At 48.9% G+C, this 16,352-nt stretch overlaps 1 pseudogene; it reads left to right on the plus strand.

The window, feature by feature from the left end:
• Positions 1-537: 537 nt before the first annotated feature.
• LOC116354056 (exocyst complex component 6B-like) overlaps positions 538-16,352 on the plus strand; it is a 31,374-nt pseudogene continuing 15,559 nt past the window's right edge.

Below are 16,352 nucleotides of genomic sequence, written 5' to 3' on the forward strand. Positions count from 1 at the left end.
AGCATTATTTATCAATGAACGTGCAAAGGAAAGGGAACCGTAACATTGCTGCTATCTCGCTTGTATCCAATAATCCATGATTTATGGACGATAGGAGGAGTCCTACTGCCACCAAAGATGGAAGTTTATGGTCAAAACAAGGAAATGTAAAGCCCCTTTACATATGATTGTCAAATAAGTGTATATCGAATCATATTTTTTTGTGGCATAAATCCATTATTATAAAGTGCACATTTTTTGCTCTCTTGGAAGTAGAAGAAGAAGGCAACTGGCTTTATCACGGGAAATTGGGCAAGTAGCTAGGAATAGGAAAAGAAAGGGAATTAAACGGAGAGTCAACGGAGAGTCTTGTATCTGCGTTGGGTTTTTTGTTTGTTGGTGACGCAGAAACGGAGTCTCTTCTCTGTCCCGGGGTGCGTATATTCATTCCGACGCAAAATGTTTCCTAAACTGAAGCAAACGGAACGAAACGGGGAGTTGTCCAACCTGATGTTGTCCAATAGAACATTCGCTTGCTCTGTTTGCGTCGGTAAACGGTTTCCGTAATGAACACGCCCCCTGTGGTCTTGTTCGGGTAGGATATGGAAACATGGCGAGCGTTGAAATAGCAGCGGAACACGAACGTATCTTACGGGAGATAGAGAGCACAGACACGAACTGTATCGGACCGACACTCCGGTAAGAAAGAGTCCGGTAGTCGGGACGTATTCTTGTAATGATTTGGTGTAAAAGGCATTTTTTTAACCCCGTTACCGGGGAACAGTTGAAAGCGACTAGAGAGTCCATCTCTCCCCTTCGGCTAAGCTAACAACTCCTCTTCGGGGGTACAGATTTATTTTGCTAACCGGTTCAAACTTGTTGAAGAAGCTGTAACTAGTTGTGTTAACTAACTAATTAACCACAACACACACCATTTTGTTATTCTGGCCAAACATATTAAAGTGATCATGAACATATGTTTTCAGTTCATATAAAAAAATAATAATATGGAGAGTAACACTTGACAAGTGTGTTATCCGATTAGCTGTGCTAACTAGCCTGACTACCCTGCCTAGCCTAACAACCCTAACTAGCCAAACAACCCTACCTAGCCCTGACTACCCTAACTAGCCTAACAACCCTACCTAGCCCTGACTACCCTACCTAGCCTAACAACCCTACCTAGCCTAACAACCCTACCTAGCCTAACAACCCTACCTAGCCTAACAACCCTACCTAGTCCTGACTACCCTACCTAGCCTAACAACCCTAACTAGCCTAACAACCCTACCTAGCCCTGACTACCCTACCTAGCCTAACAACCCTAACTAGCCTAACAACCCTACCTAGCCCTGACTACCCTACCTAGCCTAACAACCCTAACTAGCCTAACAACCCTACCTAGCCCTGACTACCCTACCTAGCCTAACAACCCTACCTAGCCTAACAACCCTACCTAGCCTAACAACCCTAACTAGCCTAACAACCCTACCTAGCCCTGACTACCCTACCTAGCCTAACAACCCTAACTAGCCTAACAACCCTACCTAGCCCTGACTACCCTACCTAGCCCTGACTACCCTACCTAGCCCTGACTACCCTACCTAGCCCTGACTACCCTACCTAGCCTAACAACCCTACCTAGCCTAACAACCCTACCTAGCCTAACAACCCTACCTAGCCCGACTACCCTACCTAGCCCGACTACCCTACCTAGCCCTAACTAACCTGACTACCCTACCTAGCCCTAACTAGCCTAACTAACCTGACTACCCTACCTAGCCCTAACTAGCCTAACTAACCTGACTACCCTACCTAGCCTTTACAACCCTGACTACCCTACCTAGCCTTTACAACCCTGACTACCCTACCTAGCCTTTACTACCCTACCTAGCCTTTACAACCCTTCCCACCCTACCTAGCCTGACTACCCTTCCCTACCTAGCCTGACTACCCTTCCCTACCTAGCCTGACTACCCTTCCCTACCTAGCCTGACTACCCTTCCCTACCTAGCCCGACTACCCTTCCCTACCTAGCCCGACTACCCTACCTAGCCCGACTACCCTACCTAGCCCGACTACCCTACCTAGCCCGACTACCCTACCTAGCCCGACTACCCTACCTAGCCCGACTACCCTACCTAGCCTACCTAGCCTGACTAGCCTACCTAGCCTGACTACCCTACCTAGCCTGACTACCCTACCTAGCCTACCTACCCTGACTACCCTACCTAGCCTACCTACCCTGACTACCCTACCTACCCTACCTAGCCTGACTACCCTACCTTTCCTACCTACCCTGACTAGCCTACCTTCCCTACCTATCCCGACTACCCTACCTAGCCCAACTACCCTACCTAGCCCGACTACCCTACCTAGCCCTAACTAACCTGACTACCCTACCTAGCCCTAACTAGCCTAACTAACCTGACTACCCTACCTAGCCTTTACAACCCTGACTACCCTACCTAGCCTAACTAACCTGACTACCCTACCTAGCCTTTACAACCCTGACTACCCTACCTAGCCTTTACTACCCTACCTAGCCTTTACAACCCTTCCCACCCTACCTAGCCTGACTACCCTTCCCTACCTAGCCTGACTACCCTTCCCTACCTAGCCCGACTACCCTACCTAGCCCGACTACCCTACCCTACCTAGCCCGACTACCCTTCCCTACCTAGCCCGACTACCCTACCTAGCCCGACTACCCTACCTAGCCCGACTACCCTACCTAGCCTACCTAGCCTGACTACCCTACCTAGCCCGACCAGCCTACCTAGCCTGACTAGCCTTTACAACCCTGACTACCCTACCTAGCCTTTACTACCCTACCTAGCCTTTACAACCCTTCCCTACCTAGCCTGACTACCCTTCCCTACCTAGCCTGACTACCCTTCCCTACCTAGCCTGACTACCCTTCCCTACCTAGCCTGACTACCCTTCCCTACCTAGCCTGACTACCCTTCCCTACCTAGCCCGACTACCCTTCCCTACCTAGCCCGACTACCCTACCTAGCCCGACTACCCTACCTAGCCTACCTAGCCTGACTACCCTACCTACCCTACCTAGCCTGACTACCCTGACTACCCTACCTACCCTGACTAGCCTACCTTCCCTACCTACCCTGACTAGCCTACCTTCCCTACCTACCCTGACTACCTTACCTACCCTACCTAGCCTGAATACCCTACCTAGCCCGACTACCCTGACTACCCTACCTAGCCCGACTACCCTACCTAGCCTGACCTCCCTGACTACCCTACCTTCCCTACCTAGCCTGACTACCCTGACTAGCCTACCTACCCTGACTACCCTACCTAGCCTGACTACCCTACCCTACCTACCCTGACTACCCTACCTAGCCTGACTACCCTACCCACCCTACCTTCCCTACCTAGCCTGACTACCCTACCTAGCCTGACTACCCTACCTTCCCTACCTACCCTGACTACCCTACCTAGCCTACCTACCCTGACTACCCTACCTAGCCTACCTACCCTGACTACCCTACCTAGCCTACCTACCCTGACTAGCCTACCTAGCCTGACTACCCTACCTACCCTACCTAGCCTGACTACCCTACCTTCCCGACCTACCCTGACTAGCCTACCTTCCCTACCTACCCTGACTAGCCTACCTTCCCTACCTAGCCTGACTAGCCTACCTAGCCTGACTACCCTACCCACCCTACCTTCCCTACCTAGCCTGACTACCCTACCTTCCCTACCTACCCTGACTACCCTGACTACCCTACCTAGCCTGACTACCCTACCTTCCCTACCTAGCCTGACTAGCTAGCAGCTAACGTTAGTTAGCCAAAGTGAATAAACCCGTTGACAAACTGGCAAAATACATCTTCTACCACGTCAGGGTTTATTATGAGTGTTTTTTTAAGGGAGTAACAAAATGAAAAGGTGCTTCTACTGTTATACTTAGTATTCCATGTCATTATACTTAGTGTTCCACGTCATTATACTTAGTGTTCCACGTCATTATACTTAGTGTTCCACGTCATTATACTTAGTGTTCCACGTCATTATACTTAGTGTTCCATGTCGTGGAAAAGCCTTTCGGGAACACAGAACATTATTATTTATTTGACGAGGATTTATCATTTCTGAGGTACAGTGTGTTATTTTTCAAGTGATCTGTGAAAGGTGGCGGACTGGTCAACCATAACCCCTAGTCCAATAATGATACCAAATCACCTGTCTGGATTCTTCAATTCAACACTTGTTGTTGTTGTCCAATATCTCATATTGTTGACATTTTCAGGGCTGATGTAGAAGACTGAGCAGATTTTTTTTCCAATACAATTTATGAAATGCATTATTATGCAAAAGAGACAATACTGGAATGCATAATTACATTAATTTAAGACCAATAATTTAAGGTCGGGTGGTCATATAAAAAAAAAAAAACATTTAACATTTATTATTATTATTTTTTTACCTTTATTTAACGAGGCAAGTCAGTTAAGAACACATTCTTATTTTCAATGACGGCCTGGGAACAGTGGGTTAACTGCCTGTTCAGGGGCAGAACGACAGATTTTTGTACCTTGTCAACTCGGGGATTTGAACTCACAACCTTCCGGTTACTAGTCCAACGCTCTAACCACTAGGCTACGCTGCTCTACAGCTCTTTATGGTTTGTACAATACCAACAAACCGTTTCATTCTAATTTAATTAAATGGTTTCAAACTAATTTATGCAGATGAACAATGCAAATTATTTAGTGAATTGCAATGCACCATAGCCACACACACACTTCTCACTTAGTCTGAACTGTAACACAGAAGGCTACACTAGTAGTCTAATAACATAGCTTACTTCTAAGGTAAGCTGCCTGCTCGCCAGCTGCAAATCAAGATGGTTGTGACACATTTTCAATTCACTGGTATTTTAACTATATATTTTATTTATTTATCAGACTGTAGCCACTGAATTCTGGTAGTTTTACACTTGAAATAATTAACCGATAATTCACCTTTCACCCAGAGCGTTCCCTCAGCGAACAACGTCGAGCCAACAAACACTCCCTCACAGCTAGCATCTCGTCATGAAAACGGGTGACAACCCACACACCAAAATGTAGCTACGAAGCTCTACTTTGTAACCTGCTATACATTTTTTTTTTATGTCGTTTTTTCATTTCACATCTGAATGACAGAAGCGAAGGAAAAACACATCTAAACCTATCAGATTAGAGCTTTAAAACCGACACGACATCTATCGCTATCAGATTAGAGCTTTAAAACCGACACGACATCTATCGCCATCAGATTAGAGCTTTAAAACCGACACGACATCTATCGCCATCAGATTAGAGCTTTAAAACCGACACGACATCTATCGCCATCAGATTAGAGCCTTAAAACCGACACGACATCTATCGCCATCAGATTAGAGCCTTAAAACCGACACGACATCTATCGCCATCAGATTAGAGCTTTAAAACCGACACGACATCTATCGCCATCAGATTAGAGCTTTAAAACCGACACGACATCTATCGCCATCAGATTAGAGCTTTAAAACCGACACAACATCTATCGCCATCAGATTAGAGCTTTAAAACCGACACGACATCTATCGCCATCAGATTAGAGCTTTAAAACCGACACGACATCTATCGCCATCAGATTAGAGCCTTAAAACCGACACGACATCTATCGCCATCAGATTAGAGCCTTAAAACCGACACGACATCTATCGCCATCAGATTAGAGCCTTAAAACCGACACGACATCTATCGCCATCAGATTAGAGCCTTAAACCTGACACGACATCTATCGCCATCAGATTAGAGCTTTAAAACCGACACGACATCTATCGCCATCAGATTAGAGCTTTAAAACCGACACAACATCTATCGCCATCAGATTATCTGAGCCTTAAAACCGACACGACATCTATCGCCATCAGATTAGAGCCTTAAAACCGACACGACATCTATCGCCATCAGATTAGAGCCTTAAAACCGACACGACATCTATCGACATCAGATTAGGGGGGGGGGCGCAATGTAGCCCCCCCCCCCCCCCCCACTGTGGTTCTGAAATCACCATCACCCACTAATTAACTTGAATAATTAACTTGTCAACAGCAGATAATGTGTCCATATTTCTCATTTACAAATTAGCTATATTTTTTTATATATTTGTACATTTTTACCTTTATTTAACTCGGCAAGTCATTTTAAGAACAAATTCTTATTTACAATGACCGCCAAACCCGGATGACGCTGGGCCAATTGGGAGTCCCATAGGTCAAGGCACAACCACGACCGGTTGTTATACAGCCTGGATTCGAACCAGGGTGCCTGTAGTGACCTTAGACCGCTGCGCCACTCATGCAGGCAAACATTTGACGATCCCACCCGGTGTGTCTGAGCATTTGGAAACATTTGACGATCCCACCCGGTGTGTCTGAGCATTTTTAAACATTTGACGATCCCACCCGGTGTGTCTGAGCATTTGGAAACATTTGACGATCCCACCCGGTGTGTCTGAGCATTTTTAAACATTTGACGATCCCACCCGGTGTGTCTGAGCATTTTTAAACATTTGACGATCCCACCCGGTGTGTCTGAGCATTTGGAAACATTTGACGATCCCACCCGGTGTGTCTGAGCATTTGGAAACATTTGACGATCCGACCCGGTGTGTCTGAGCATTTGGAAACATTTGACGATCCCACCCGGTGTGTCTGAGCATTTGGAAACATTTGACGATCCCACCCGGTGTGTCTGAGCATTTGGAAACATTTGACGATCCCACCCGGTGTGTCTGAGCATTTTTAAACATTTGACGATCCCACCCGGTGTGTCTGAGCATTTGGAAACATTTGACGATCCCACCCGGTGTGTCTGAGCATTTGGAAACATTTGACGATCCCACCCGGTGTGTCTGAGCATTTGGAAACATTTGACGATCCTACCCGGTGTGTCTGAGCATTTGGAAACATTTGACGATCCCACCCGGTGTGTCTGAGCATTTGGAAACATTCAAGCTGGGGAGCGACTTGTGAATCGTTACATCCCTGCTAGTCATTCAACTCTGTGTGGTCATGGCATTGTAATCGCTGGCTCATCAAATGTGGGTGTAAACGGGTGGGTGTAAACGGGTGGGTGTAAACGGGTGGGTGTAAACGGGTGGGTGTAAACGGGTGGGTGTAAACGGGTGGGGGTGGGTGTAAACGGGTGGGGGTGGGTGTAAACGGGTGGGGGTGGGTGTAAACGGGTGGGCGTGGGTGTAAACGGGTGGGTGTGGGTGTAAACGGATGTGGGTGTAAACAGGTGGGTGTGAACGGGTGGGTGTAAACGGGTGGGTGTGGGTGTAAATGTGTGGGTGGGTGTGGGTGTAAACGGGTGGGTGTGGGTGTGGGTGTAAACGGGTGGGTGTGGGTGTTCATTGTCACACAGTATTGTGTTGCAGTGCCACTTAATTTTCCAATACAACCCCCCAGTCTTGGTATGAATCCCAGTTGATACACGGACCAAGCTCCCAAGCTAACTATTACTCAGAACACAACAACGACCACACACACAACGATCCAAAACACAGGTTTCAGACGATGTCATGTACCACTGAACTACAATCCAGTGTTTTACTCTGCTCAAAGCTATGATTCTTTTACATGTAATCAACTAGAAGTGCCACTCCCTGTGTGAGTCACCTGGCCACATAGCTACAGTTGCACAACGCTGTTTTGACTGTGTGCTTGCTCTGGGGAAACTGTGAGGTCATTTTGGATCCTTGACCCAACAGGGAGTGGTGGGAATGGGTCTTTAATGACAGTTTCACATCCCCACGTTTGTGAACGAGGTTACATTTTTAGATGCATCCTGAGGTGGTTGTTGTTGTTGTTGCATACGATCCTCAGTCATTGCACTTCCTTGTTGTTTCCAGGGGGAAAGTATAGTCGTCTAGGCAACTGGTCGTTTCCTGAAGGTTTTGCTCGTAGTACATTCCTTTGACTATCGCGTTGTCTTGAAGGAGGTGTGTGTGTGAGGGGTACAAACTCTAGCTAGATGCAGGTTTCGGCTGGTAGCTACATTCCTCTGAGTCTCACTGACAGGCTAGTTATTTTTGAACCAATAGAGCCAAATCAACAACTGGTGTGTGTCTGGTGTGAACTGCTCTGGTGTGTGTGTGTGTGTGTGTGTGAGATTCTAACATTCCGGGGTGAGGAAGAGGGAAGCACGGATCGGAGCCTTCCTCATCCTCTACCTGAGGAATCTGGAACAAACACTCCCATGGCCAGGAGGCGGGGACTTTAGGGAGAGATTCTTGCCCCCGTCCCCACCCTCTCTGTTCTCTCAGTTCATTTCAGAGCGTTGTATTATTATTTGATTTAAAACGTATGTTAACATCATGCCATATTGAGTCAAAAGCTTTTTTGAAATCAACAAAGTTTGTCAATTAGGGTGTGCAGGGTGAATCTACGTGGTCTGTCGTACGTTAATTTCATAAAAAGCCAATTGGACATTTTCTCAGCACTTTGTTTTCACTGAGGAAATGTAAGAGTCTGCTGTTATTGATAATGCAGAGGATTTACCCAAGGTTACTGTTGAAGCATATCTCACTGTAGTTATTGGGGTCAAATTTGTATCTACTTTTGTGGATTGGGGTGATCAGTCCTTGGTTCCAAATATTGGGGAAGATGCCAGAGCTAAGATTGTCTTTTAATATTTGATTCTAAAATATGTAATTGATCATGTATACTTGTGCTGTTTGTTCTTTGTTAAAGAGACAAAAAGAGTGGATAAGTGGTTTACCCATACATCTCCATTTTGGATAGATAATTCTTCGTGTTGTTTGTTTAGTGTTTTCCAATTTTCCCAGAAGTGGTTAGAGTCTATGGATTTTTCAATGACATTGAGCTGATTTCTGACATGCTGTTCCTTCTTTTTCCGTAGTGTATTTCTGTATTGTTTTAGTGATTCACCATAGTGAAGGCGTAGACTCAGGTTTTCTGGGTTTTCTCTATGTCTTTGGTTGGACAGGTTTCTCAATTTTTTTCTTAGGTTTTTGCTTCATCAAACCATTTGTCTTGGTTCCTTTTCTGCTTGAGATTTTTTCATTTGGTTAGGAAGCTGAAAGGTCAAATATACTGTTTAGTCTTTCTACTGCCAAGTTTACACAATTGTCCAAAAGGGATTTAATGTGTTGCCTGATTCATTTTTGGTAGGTTTCTACGCTCTCTCTTTCCTCGTGGTCAGAGAGGAAGCTCTTTAGCCGTCATCGGCAATTAACCTGCACACAATAACATTGAGGAAGCCTTCACAAATTACCTTCTACACACACACACAACACACACACACATACACACTACACAGTGTCAGGGCCAAACCCAGGAGGAGGAGTCAACACACTACACAGTGTCAGGGCCAAACCCAGGAGGAGGAGTCAACACACTACACAGTGTCTCTCTCCCCCCGCTACGGCCCCGGTCGTGTCTCTCCCCCCCGCTACGGCCCCGGTCGTGTCTCTCCCCCCGCTACGGGCCCCGGTCGTGTCTCTCCCCCCTGCTACGGCCCCGGTCGTGTCTCTCCCCCGCTACGGCCCCCGGTCGTGTCTCTCCCCCCGCTACGCCCCCGGTCGTGTCTCTCCCCCCGCGACGGCCCCGTCGTGTCTCTCCCCCCGCTACTGCCCACGGTCGTGTCTCTCCCCCCGCTCCGCCCCGGTCGTGTCTCTCCCCCCGCTCGGCCCAATGGTCGTGTCTCTCCCCCCTCTAGGCCCCCCGGTCGTCTCTCTCTCTCTCCCGCTACGGCCCCGGTCGTCTCTCTCTCTCTCTCTCCCCCCGCTACGGCCCCGGTCGTCTCTCTCTCCGCACGCCCCTCTCTCCTCTCTCTCTCTCTCCGCTACGGCCCCGGTCGTCTCTCTCTCTTCTCTCCCCCCGCTACGGCCCCGGGTCGTCTCTCTCTCTCTCTCTCTCCCCCGCTACGGCCCCAGGTCGTCTCTCTCTCCCCCCGCTACGGCCCGGTCGTCTCTCTCTCTCGCTCTTTCTCTCTCTCTCTCTCTCTCTCCCCCCGCTACGGCCCCGGTCGTCTCTCTCTTTCTCTCTCTCTCTCTCCCCCCGCTACGGCCCCGGTCGTCTCTCTCGCTCTCTCTCTCCCCCTGCTACGGCCCCGGTCGTCTCTCTCGCTCTCTCTCTCTCTCTCTCTCTCCCCCCGCTACGGCCCCGGTCGTCTCTCTCTCTCTCTCTCTCTCTCTCCTCTCCCCCGCTACGGCCCCGGTTGTCTCTCTCTCTCTCTCTCTCTCTCTCTCTCTCTCTCTTCTCTCTCTCTCTCCCCCCGCTACGGCCCCGGTCGTCTCTCTCTCTCTCTCCTCTCTCTCTCCCCCCGCTACGGCCACGGTCGTCTCGTCTCGCTCTCTCTCTCTCTCCTCTCTCCCCCCGCTACGGCCCCGGTCGTCTCTCTCTCTCTCTCTCTCTCCCTCCCCCCGCTACGGCCCCGGTCGTCTCTCTCTCTCTCTCTCTCTCTCTCTCTCTCTCTCTCTCCCCCCCGCTACGGCCCCCGGTCGTCTCTCTCTCTCTCTCTCTCTCTCTCTCTCTCCCCCCCGCTACGGCCCCGGTCGTGTCTCTCTCTCTCTCTCTCTCTCTCTCTCTCCCCCCGCTACGGCCCCGGTCGTCTCTCTCTCTCTCTCTCTCTCTCTCTCTCTCTCTCCCCCGCTACGGCCCCGGTCGTCTCTCTCTCTCTCTCTCTCTCTCTCTCTCTCTCTCCCCCCGCTACGGCCCCGGTCGTCTCTCTCTCTCTCTCTCTCTCTCTCTCTCCCCCCGCTACGGCCCCGGTCTTGTGTGTGTGTTTCTCTCTCCCCACCACAGACATCAGTATGGGTGTGTATGTGGTTGAACAGTAGTCTGTAATATACATAGTGTTTACAGGCCAGTGAGGCTATATGATCATTCTGTTGTCTAGCTAGACTAGTTTCTGTCACTGATCCTACCTACCACTGTCTCCCATTCTCACTATAGGCAACAACACACACGGACTGCTCTGACTCTGGTAAAGCCCTCAGGACTTTTTATAGGGCTGAGCTTCCAAGTTTGTGAGCATGAATAAAGGCTATAAATGGTGTGTGTTGGTCTGAGTACAGAAGGATGACTCAGGAGAGTGTGTAGCACTCTTGTGGTGAGCCACTCCCTGCCCTGCCCCCTTCCACTAGCACAACCCTGTTGACACACACACACAGCTGTTGAGAGGTGCATAGTGGGGGTGAAGCCTTATAGAGACCCCATTTAGATAGCTGCCCTAAAGTTAGATTTCCCACTTTTAAACCTTTTTATGAAGTCACTCTGCTATTGTTAGTGATGTCACAATCATCACTCAGCAATTTCTGATGATGTCACAACGGTGACTCTGCAGTTTGTGATGTCACAAAGGTGTCTCGGCAGTTAGTGACGTCACAAAGGTGGCTCGGCATTGAAGCCGAGCTAAGTAATCCGGATCACCAGCTCGTGTCCGACTGACCCTGTCTAGATTGTTCTCATTCCTCGCCAGACTGACGTTGGACCCTGTTCTGCCTTGCACCGCCTAGGGACTACCCGGCGTCTGTGTGAAGCTGACTCACCGTCAGACAGTGCTGCCACACTGTCACCTGACCGAAGACCCACATTCTATCCACTGATTGTAACTATACACCTAATTGTCTTTTCTCTCTTGCATTGGCGTAGTGGCTAGTGGCTAGTGCGTAGTGTTTTAAAGATGCATTATGCAGTTTTAAAGATGCATTATGCAGAAATCTCTCCTCCATTTCCTGGTTGCTAAAATCTAATAGTTGTCCTAATTTCAGTTTATGTGACACAAGTACAGTGAAGATATACAAGGATTCTCTAATCTTTCCATAACCCCCCCAACCCCCCTGTTGTGTTTCTCTGATAAAAGACGAGCTCTAGAAAAGACGAGCTCTAGAAAACACGACCAATTCACACATCTGATATTAGCTCCTTAGACATATCTGAAGAGTAATCCATTATGACTGTTCTTGTCTTATAGTGGTATTGTTAAGAGAACTACGTCAGGTCTTTTTAGAATACCATTTTTGTCCAATAATGGACTGGTCCGCCGATTCATAACAAATATTAATTGTCCTTTTTAGATAATTTTTTTTATAGCTAAACTCTTGACCAATGTGTTGTGGCCAAGTACTTTTACAAATAATTGTTCCTAGACAGTGAATCAGAGTGAATCTGTTAGATTCTAGAACACGGTCCCATGGGGGTGTCCCATGATGCTCTCTGATCCGCATCTCCTGGACTCTGCCTCCTCCAGCTACTATCACTCCATTCCTCCCTCCATCCCTACCCCTTTTTGTCTGGTCTGGTCTGTCTGTCTGTCTGTCTGTCTGTCTGTCTGTCTGTCTGTCTGTCTGTCTGTCTGTCTGTCTGTCTGGTCTGGTCTGGTCTGTCTGGTCTGTCTGTCTGGTCTGTCTGTCTGTCTGTCTGTCTCTCTGTCTCTGTCTGGTCTGACTGGTCTGTCTGTCTCTGTCTGTCTCTCTGTCTCTGTCTGTCTGGTACATTTTAAATTTACAGTAAATACTTTCTCTAGCTCGTGTCACACGATGAGAGCCTGGTTTACTGTACAGCTAGTTGGCGAATGTTAGCCGGTCAGCTAGGTGGCTCATGTTAGCCGGTCAGCTAGGTGGCTCATGTTAGCCGGTCAGCTAGGTGGCTCATGTTAGCCGGTCAGCTAGGTGGCTCATGTTAGCCGGTCAGCTAGGTGGCTCATGTTAGCCGGTCAGCTAGGTGGCTCATGTTAGCCGGTCAGCTAGGTGGCTCATGTTAGCCGGTCAGCTAGGTGGCTCATGTTAGCCGGTCAGCTAGGTGGCTCATGGTAGCCGGTCAGCTAGGTGGCTCATGGTAGCCGGTCAGCTAGGTGGCTCATGGTAGCCGGTCAGCTAGGTGGCTCATGTTAGCCGGTCAGCTAGGTGGCTCATGGTAGCGGTCAGCTAGGTGGCTCATGTTAGACGGTCAGCTAGGTGGCTCATGGTAGCCGGTCAGCTAGGTGGCTCATGGTAGCCGGTCAGCTAGGTGGCTCATGGTAGCCGGTCAGCTAGGTGGCTCATGGTAGCCGGTCAGCTAGGTGGCTCATGGTAGCCGGTCATTTAGGTGGCTCATGGTAGCCGGTCATTTAGGTGGCTCATGGTAGCCGGTCAGCTAGGTGGCTCATGGTAGCCGGTCAGCTAGGTGGCTCATGGTAGCCGGTCAGCTAGGTGGCTCATGGTAGCCGGTCAGCTAGGTGGCTCAGAGAGAGAGATTCCATTACTTTGTCTGCCTGAAACAACTTGAGAGCCTTGGGGTAGCAGAGCTTTATGGGACGTGTGCTAACGACTCGATGGGAAGTCTCGCACGTCCATTCCCTTCATTTGGAAGCGCTACTTACCCGTCACTCAAAGTTGAATTCTGTCTCAATGCGGCTCACGGAAGGGTTGTGCCAGAGACCAACGGGCTGTACAGCTACGGCGTGTGTTGTTTCTCCCTCCTCTTTCCATACTGATAGCTTGTTTGTCCATCTGGCGTATCCCTGTTACCTCACTACCGCAACGACGATTATCTTAACAAAAAGGAGAAATGCTCACTAACAGGAATGTAAACAAATTTGTACCCCAAATTTTTTTGTACGTATGGGAAAATTTCAGGGGTATCTTTTATTTCAGCTCATGAAACAAAACCTTAAATGTTGCGTTGTATATCTTGGTTCAGTGTTTACTATCCACCTGACAGGTGTAACATATATCAAGAAGCTGATTAAACAGCATGATCATTACACAGGTGCACTTTGTTGCGGGGGGACAATAAAAGACCACTCTAAAATGTGCAGTTGAGTCACACAACACAATGCCACAGATGTTTTTGTCGTCGTTGCAGTAGTGAGGTAACAGGGATACGTGTTGTAGTGAGGTAACAGGGATACGTGTTGTAGTGAGGTAACAGGGATACGTGTCGTTGCAGTAGTGAGGTAACAGGGATACGTGTTGCAGTAGTAGTGAGGTAACAGGGATACGTGTTGCAGTAGTAGTGAGGTAACAGGGATACGTGTTGCTGTAGTAGTGGGGTAACAGGGATACGTGTCGTTGCAGTAGTAGTGAGGTAACAGGGATACGTGTTGCAGTAGTAGTGAGGTAACAGGGATACGTGTCGTTGCAGTAGTAGTGAGGTAACAGGGATACGTGTCGTTGCAGTAGTAGTGAGGTAACAGGGATACGTGTTGTAGTGAGGTAACAGGGATACGTGTCGTTGCAGTAGTGAGGTAACAGGGATACGTGTTGCAGTAGTAGTGAGGTAACAGGGATACGTGTTGCAGTAGTAGTGAGGTAACAGGGATACGTGTTGCTGTAGTAGTGGGGTAACAGGGATACGTGTCGTTGCAGTAGTAGTGAGGTAACAGGGATGCGTGTTGCAGTAGTAGTGAGGGTAACAGGGATACGTGTTGCAGTAGTAGTGAGGTAACAGGGATACGTGTCGTTGCAGTAGTAGTGAGGTAACAGGGATACGTGTCGTTGCAGTAGTAGTGAGGTAACAGGGATACGTGTTGCAGTAGTAGTGAGGTAACAGGGATACGTGTCGTTGCAGTAGTAGTGAGGTAACAGGGATACGTGTCGTTGCAGTAGTAGTGAGGTAACAGGGATACGTGTCGTTGCAGTAGTAGTGAGGTAACAGGGATACGTGTCGTTGCAGTAGTAGTGAGGTAACAGGGATACGTGTCGTTGCCGTAGTGAGGTAACAGGGATACGTGTCGTTGCCGTAGTGAGGTAACAGGGATACGTGTTGTAGTTGTAGTGAGGTAACAGGGATACGTGTCGTCGTCATTGAGCACTGCTTGTTTCTTCCTTCTAGTTCATGTCAACATAGCTACTTCCCTCAAACACTGTACTCTAGAGAGCCAGGCACCAAGCTATCTATGAGCGAATGCATCTGTGTGTGTGTGTGTGTGTGTGTGTTTCACTAGCATGGGAAGTGTTATGAAATGTGAGATGCAATGTGTTGAAGTTTTCTTTTCCATATACATATATTTAGTTTTAGAAATGTAACCTTTATCTAAGCAAGTCAGTTAAGAACACATTCTTGAATACAATGACGGCCTACCGGGGAACAGGGGTGTTATCTGCCTTGTTCAGGGGCAGAACGACATATATATTTTACTTCAATCTAGCAACCTTTCAGGTTACTGGCCCAACACTCTAACCACGAGGCCACCTGCCTCTAACCACGAGGCCACCTGCCTCTAACCACGAGGCTACCTGCCTCTAACCACGAGGCCACCTGCCTCTAACCACGAGGCTACCTGCCTCTAACTACGAGGCTACCTGCCTCTAACCACGAGGCTACCTGCCTCTAACCACGAGGCTACCTGCCTCTAACCACGAGGCCACCTGCCTCTAACCACGAGGCCACCTGCCTCTAACCACGATGCCACCTGCCGCCCCAAAATGAATGGAGACATAACAGTCTTGCGCGTTTGCCATATGTGGACAGGATAGGAATAACTTGTGTGGGACTTTTTATTTTGACGAGGTCAGCAGAGAGGAAGTGGGTTTGGAAAGTCTGTTTTTAATAATTCTATCCTTTTTTTTTGTTGATATTTTGTCTCAAATTCCCCGAGTCATAATGACCAACCGTCCTGGCAACCGGCATTACGTTTTTAAATGGAATTGTATTTAACTTCTGGTGTCCCACGGACTGTTGTGCAACCCAATGGACTACAGCCAGCTCTGGGTCAGGCTGGACTACAGCCAGCTCTGGGTCAGGCTGGACTACAGCCCGCTCTGGGTCAGGCTGGACTACAGCCAGCTTCTGGTGTCCCACGGACTGTTGTGCAACCCAATGGACTACAGCCCGCTCTGGGTCAGGCTGGACTACAGCCAGCTTCTGGTGTCCCACGGACTGTTGTGCAACCCAATGGACTACAGCCAGCTCTGGGTTAGGCTGGACTACAGCCCGCTCTGGGTCAGGCTGGACTACAGCCAGCTTCTGGTGTCCCACGGACTGTTGTGCAACCCAATGGACTACAGCCCGCTCTGGGTCAGGCTGGACTACAGCCAGCTTCTGGTGTCCCACGGACTGTTGTGCAACCCAATGGACTACAGCCAGCTCTGGGTTAGGCTGGACTACAGCCAGCTCTGGGTTAGGCTGGACTACAGCCCGCTCTGGGTCAGGCTGGACTACAGTCCGCTCTGGGTCAGGCTGGACTACAGCCAGCTTCTGGTGTCCCACAGACTGTTGTGCAACCCAATGGACTACAGCCAGCTCTGGGTCAGGCTGGACTACAGCCCGCTCTGGGTCAGGCTGGACTACAGCCAGCTTCTGGTGTCCCACGGACTGTTTGTTGTGCAACCCAATGGACTACAGCCAGCTCTGGGTTAGG

This window comes from Oncorhynchus kisutch, linkage group LG16 (genome assembly GCF_002021735.2).
Source record: "Oncorhynchus kisutch isolate 150728-3 linkage group LG16, Okis_V2, whole genome shotgun sequence".
Classification (NCBI taxonomy): Eukaryota; Metazoa; Chordata; class Actinopteri; order Salmoniformes; family Salmonidae; genus Oncorhynchus; species Oncorhynchus kisutch.